A 5,737-nucleotide genomic window follows, 5' to 3' on the forward strand; every position below is an offset into this window, starting at 1 on the left:
GTGGACATTGCATCCCACTGGGATTTTTTAGCACACAGCGTTGGTGTACGGTGCTTTTTTCAGGAATATTTTGCTGTTTTTATTTCATGGATTTTCTGTTTGCAGTCACACAAAGTAGTCACTTTAAGATGTGTTTCTTGTTCGTTTTTGTGTTTGTTGTGGTTGCACTTGATTCAAGAGCCGAATGGCTCACAGGGGTATGCCAAAATATATAAACTGAAACTATTGTGTACACTGTGTGTACACACTGTGTACGTACACGCTGTGTGTGCACTGTGTGTGTGTACACGTACACACTGTGTGTACGTGTACACTGTGAATGTACAGTGTGTGTGTACACTGTGTGTACACACACAGTGTGCACACTGTGTGTGCACTGTGTGTGTGCACTGTGTGTGTCTGTGCACTGTGTTGTATATACACTGTGTGTGTGTGTACACTGTGGGGGGCACAGTCATCTCAGTCGACCAATGGGCATCTTTTCATCAATTTATTATTTTCCAATTTTCTTGTTTTTTTGTCTTTCTATCTACGTGACTTTACCGAAAGAACCAAGAATGTGGTAGCACATTCTCTATTTATTGCAGAGGTTCAAGGTTAAAATCCGACAGGCACACCTGGCTACCCCAGTAACATTCACCACAACATGCGCAGTGTGCTAAACGGCAGATGTAAAACAAACCACTGTCGCTCACAACGCACATTGCATGTTGGTGTCACGGTCAAAATTGTGTCAATTCCAGTAACACTATCCAGAAACTCCACAACGGAGACACGCACCCCCTGTACCAACGACGGAGGCGCAGGGACAGATGCTCGATTACGTTGGAATCGATCTGCAGACGGCCAGCAGCTCCGTGTCGCCTTATCTCGATCCCGCGATCCCTACCAGGTGATAGTCCGCATCGAACCAAACCCCCGGCAAGGCCATCGTCTACTTAACGATGAGAGAAAACTCACACGAAATGTCGTTTTCAATGAATAAGCTTTTAATGAAGAAATACAACTATACAATTCAAAACATAATACAATTAAAAGCTGTTTCATTTTCAAACTTCAAGACGGAGCATCGGGAGCTTGCGTGGAGGCGTCGTTCGCGTGCAATTTTTTTCGTGACTTTCCTGGCCCAAGGCCGCAAATGGTTGTGAGGGGTGCCGCAGGCGGTCAGGCTTGCTTCAACTCTTGGTCGTGAACATCCAGACGTGAATCAGCAAGGAGCATTTTATGTCCTAGTTCGAGAAAATCTACGTCAACACGTAATACAAAACTACAATTCGTGTTGCAGAGAATGAACCTCCTCTACGTGTAACCTTTGAGTGGTGTGCCACGTAACTGATTAATGATCCGAGTATGCTCCTTATTTCAAAGACGATGAGTTGCTGCAGAGGGAGATGCTTCCTGAAAACACAAAAATACCCTTTGACCTGTATCACAAGAACAATGAGTCTCACCTGAGTTCTCTGTACAGGTTACTTCCAAACACACACACACGCTTTGTCCTAACATCACTTATTCAATGTTTGACCCTTATAGACAACATTTTACATGTATGCACACAATCAGACAAGTATTCATTCTAAATTGAATTACTGCACTGAAATATACTGCATCAGGTTACATCGCATTAACAAGAAGCTATTTTAAAAAAATACGCACCGTCTGCTTAACCGTGTATGTACAACGTACTATTGTTGCGTCATTCAAAACGAGTAGGCCGTTGCATGCTGGCGTCTGGGTCAAAATTTATCAAATTCGAAACATTGCCTACAAACTCCACAACTAAGATGCCACATCAACCATCGCCCCCTACTGACAGGCTCTTGTCCACATGCAGGCCGGTGCAGGGCCACCACCTTGTACCACACAGGGGCAGCTGCTTCTTGGGGATGCTCTTCGTGTGTATGAGACGATACAAGACTCCGAATTGCCAGAGGCGATTAAGCAAGCACCATATAAGTGGAATAATTGAATAACAAAAATCACGACGTTTCGGCCAAAACACAAGTGGCCTTCATCAGGTGAAGGGACCGTGCTGTCATGATGAAGGCCACTTGTGTTGTGGCCGAAACGTCGTGATTTTTGTTATTTTATCTTTTTACCTACGTGACTTTACCGAATAGAACCAAAGAGTATGGATCCTTGCAGTCACGAAAGCTTCAAATTTAGAATGTAATTATTAAAACCGAGTGAATGCCTGGGAGCTTATTGGCTCTCGCTGCTGGTTAGAGATTAACCCAACGCACAGGTCCACAAAGACTGGCCGCTCTTACCCTGCAGGTTTAACCTAGGAGCTGAGTGTTCAACTTCACATTCTTGTCATTAAAGGCCTGTGACAAAGGTGCATCTATTGGAGCGACCAGAGTGGAGTCGGCTCCGGGAGAGGCAACCACCTCGCCCCACGCTGCTCCTCCACTTCGAGCTCTGCGGAGAACTTCGCCACCACCACCACCAGCGTGGCGATCTTCACGGCTGTGCTCACTGTGGTTTTGCTGCTCACGCAGCCGGTGGTGGAACTCCTCGGAGGATCTCGGCGTGGGGGTTCGAACATCAACGGCTCCAACGCCACCACCACCACGATCAACAACTACTCGGGACTCGTGAAGGACGTCTCTCCACCGGCAGCGGTCGCCACCTGGGGACCGATGTTCACCAGCGGCCACGCAGACGGACAGGAGAGGGACGGCCCAGCCTGGCCCCCCCGGGATGTCTTGGCTCATGGACAGCGCGCCGACTCCTCTCCTGCACGCTGCGGGTCAGCTGTGCAGTAGCCACAGTGAGGACATAGTGGACAGCGTGCTCCCTGCCCTAGTGCAGGCTATGGGTCAGCTGTGCAGTAGCCACAGTGAGGACATTGTGGACAGCATGCTCCCTGCCCTACTGCAGGCTATTGGTCAGCTGTGCAGTAGCCACAGTGAGGACATTGTGGACAGCGTGCTCCCTGCCCTACTGCAGGCTATGGGTCAGCTGAGCGGCAGCTGCCAGGATATAGTGGACAGCGTGCTCCCTGCCCTACTGCAGGCTATGGGTCAGCTGTGCAGTAGCCACAGTGAGGACATAGTGGACAGCGTGCTCCCTTCCCTGCTCCACGTCGTGCGTCAACTGTACAGCGGCTGCAAGGAGGCCATCGGCTCCACCGTGCCGCTGAACACCCCGCACATCGCCGTGCGTCTTCGGCGTTTCGTACGTCGCAGAGTTGAGTGAGCAACATCCATCATCGTCATCGTTACCATCAGCCACGGTCAATCCACTGGCGGGTAGAGACTCCCCGTGCCGTCGCCACCTCCCACGATGCCGCTGTGCGGTGATCCATCCAGCACCTGACACGTGGAGCGATTTCATTGCTTCGTCTCCCCACTGGGCATCCTCTCGGATGACCACCTCACCGCCCATCAGCATCACTCGCCCCCTTCACACCATAATCTTTGGTTCTATTCGGTAAAGTCACGTAGGTAAAAAACAAAACAAAAAATCACGACGTTTCGGCCACAACACAAGCAGCCTTCATCAGGTGACTTTACCGAATAGCACCTTGCAGTCACGAAAGCTTTAAATCTAGAATTGATAACCCCTTCACACCCTCCACCGATCACCCTCAACTCCACCCGCGGTGTTTTCAGCAGCCTGGTTGGGCACTGGAACGGTATCCCGGACAGTGCCGGATTAAGCTCGTGCGGGTCCTGTGGCATGTATTATAAAGGTGCCCAAAATAAAATAAAAAAAACACAATTATTAAAACGCAAAGTTTACACATTTACCGGGTCACCATTTGACTTTGTATTGCCTCGGAGGAAGTCCACCCACACCTCCACTTCCACAAACTGCTGGGAGTTGCCTCGCTCTGCCTCACAGTCAGAATTCTCCTCCTGCTTCACGTTGCCTCTGTCGATGTAAAGGTCCCATTTTCGAGTTGAATATTCATCTTCACATTTCACCTTCACTCCTTTGCTCTTCACTTCTTCACATTTCACCATCACCTCTTCATGTTTCACCCCGATACCTTTAAAAGTGTCCAAGCTGGGATTTTCTTCCGGTTCTTGTTTAATGAGGGATGGGCTCATGGTGGCACTTTGACTTTCACAAGCTGATTTCAGACTCCGCTCCTTGTGATCTTCTGATGCTTCTGTGTTCTCTGGTGTACTTTAAGTTGTTGTTGCTGTGCAAACGCCTTCCCGCACGGAGTGCACCTGAAGGGTTTCTCTCCTGTGTGTTCTCTGGTATACTTGAAGATTTGATGAATCTGCAAACGCCTTCCCACACACACTGCACTTGAAGGGTTTCTCTCCCGGGTGTGTTCTCTGGTGTACTACAAGAAGAGATGAACGTACAAACGATTTCACGCACAGAGTGCACTTGAAGGGTTTCTCTCCTGTGTGTGTCCTCTGGTGTACTACAAGAGTAGATGAATGTGCAAACGCCTTCACGCACACACTGCACTTGAAGGGTTTCTCTCCCGTGTGTGTTCTCTGGTGTATTTTAAGAGTAGATGAATCTGGAAATGCCTTCCCACACACAGTGCACGTGAAGGGTTTCTCTCCCGTGTGTGTTCTCTGGTGTATTTTAAGAGCAGATGACCGTGAAAATGCCTTCCCACACACACTGCACCTGAAGGGTTTCACTCCTGTGTGAGTTCTCTGGTGGGTCTGAAGAACTGATGGCCATGCAAATGCCTTGTCACACACTCTGCACTTGAAGGGTTTCTCTCCTGTGTGAGTTCTCTGGTGCTGTGTCAAATTTCCAGTCCAATCCGTGCTGTATGCACGCTGGTCGCAATGTTGACTTGTCGTACCGAGCTGCTGTGCTGACTGCCTTTGCTCCATCAGACCAGCGTCAGCTGCAGACAGAAAATAAGAATATCCACACCATCTACACGTCAGTATCGAGCCATGGAGGAATGAATATATACAGTCACAAGTGACTTACACGTCTATATTCATTCATGTATTCATGACTAGCTGTACTACCCGGCTTCGCCCGGGACTTGGATCCACCACGTCCGGCCGCCTTTGTCTCCCCAGTGGCGATGTTCACACCACGACAGTTACTCGTTTGAGGCTGAGTCTACCTAGGGGAGGCCCAGAAGCGGTTCAAATAATCGTCACCGGTGGTGGCCATGAGCGGGAATCGAACTCGGGTCACCGGGTTCGTAGCATGGCGTAGCGTTAACCGATACACTACAATGCGTTATGCTTACACACACAGACACACACAGACACACACACTGACACACACACACACACACAGACACACACACACAGACACACACACACAGACACACACACACACAGACACGCACACAGACACACACACACACAGACGCACACACACAGACACACACACACAGACGCACACACAGACAACGCTAACCGCTACACTACAATGCGTTACGCTTCCACATGCGAGGGTCACGTGACAGATTTGACGTCACAGCTCACTTGCCGTGCAAAACATCTATACATTATTGAGCTCCCCCCCCCCAACAAAAACACAAAAGTGTATTTGTATAATGTTTGCATGGTGTACAGTCTGGAAAGTACCCACATGGCAAAATTTCCAGTTTGTTGCATGTCAGGAAGTACGCTAAACATTTTGAACAGACGGACGCAATCACAACTTTGCCTTTTATATATATTTGGAGATGCAGTGAAAAACTTTCCCAAATTCATCACACGGTTTCAGTTTTTTGATTTTCAGTTTGATTTATTTTGGTTATAGTCCCGTGAGCCATTCGGCTCTTGAA

At 48.8% G+C, this 5,737-nt stretch overlaps 1 long non-coding RNA gene across 1 annotated transcript; it reads right to left on the reverse strand.

The window, feature by feature from the left end:
• Positions 1-966: 966 nt before the first annotated feature.
• On the reverse strand, positions 967-4,827 carry LOC142921538 (uncharacterized). The gene is made up of 2 exons (XR_012939526.1): positions 4,603-4,827; positions 967-1,398 (listed from the first exon to the last, which is right to left on the reverse strand). It is a non-coding gene; the product is annotated as an uncharacterized LOC142921538 (long non-coding RNA).
• Positions 4,828-5,737: the final 910 nt, after the last annotated feature.

Source organism: Petromyzon marinus, unplaced genomic scaffold, assembly GCF_048934315.1.
Source record: "Petromyzon marinus isolate PM22_M1 ecotype Great Lakes invasive population unplaced genomic scaffold, UKy_Petmar_22M1.pri1.0 PM_G_Scaffold_81, whole genome shotgun sequence".
In the NCBI taxonomy this organism is placed as follows: Eukaryota; Metazoa; Chordata; class Hyperoartia; order Petromyzontiformes; family Petromyzontidae; genus Petromyzon; species Petromyzon marinus.